Source organism: Monodelphis domestica, chromosome X (assembly GCF_027887165.1).
Source record: "Monodelphis domestica isolate mMonDom1 chromosome X, mMonDom1.pri, whole genome shotgun sequence".
In the NCBI taxonomy this organism is placed as follows: Eukaryota; Metazoa; Chordata; class Mammalia; order Didelphimorphia; family Didelphidae; genus Monodelphis; species Monodelphis domestica.
In genome coordinates, this window is record NC_077235.1 from 19,932,308 (window position 1) to 19,932,702 (window position 395).

Below are 395 nucleotides of genomic sequence, written 5' to 3' on the forward strand. Positions count from 1 at the left end.
TGCAGCAGTGACCAGACCCCACCGACGGAGGAGTGGTTTGCTAATGCTCAAGCTGGGTTGCTTGGACTCCCCACTGAGAAAGACTCCAAAAAGAATCACTGCCAACCCTGCTGCTCCCAGTACCCATCATCATCCCTAATGTGCAGCTGTCCCAGCGAGCTCTTTTGCCAAGTATGAAACCCAAGTAAATGAGAAGGCAAATGTCCAGACCCAGGAGAACATTGTACACAGAGACTGATACACTGTGGCACAATCGAATGTAATGGACTTCTCTACTACCAGCAATGCAATGATCCAGGACAATTCTGAGGGATTTATGAGAAAGATCACTATTCGTATCCAGAGAAAGAACTGTAGGATCAGAAACACAGAAAAAAACAACTGCTTGATCACAT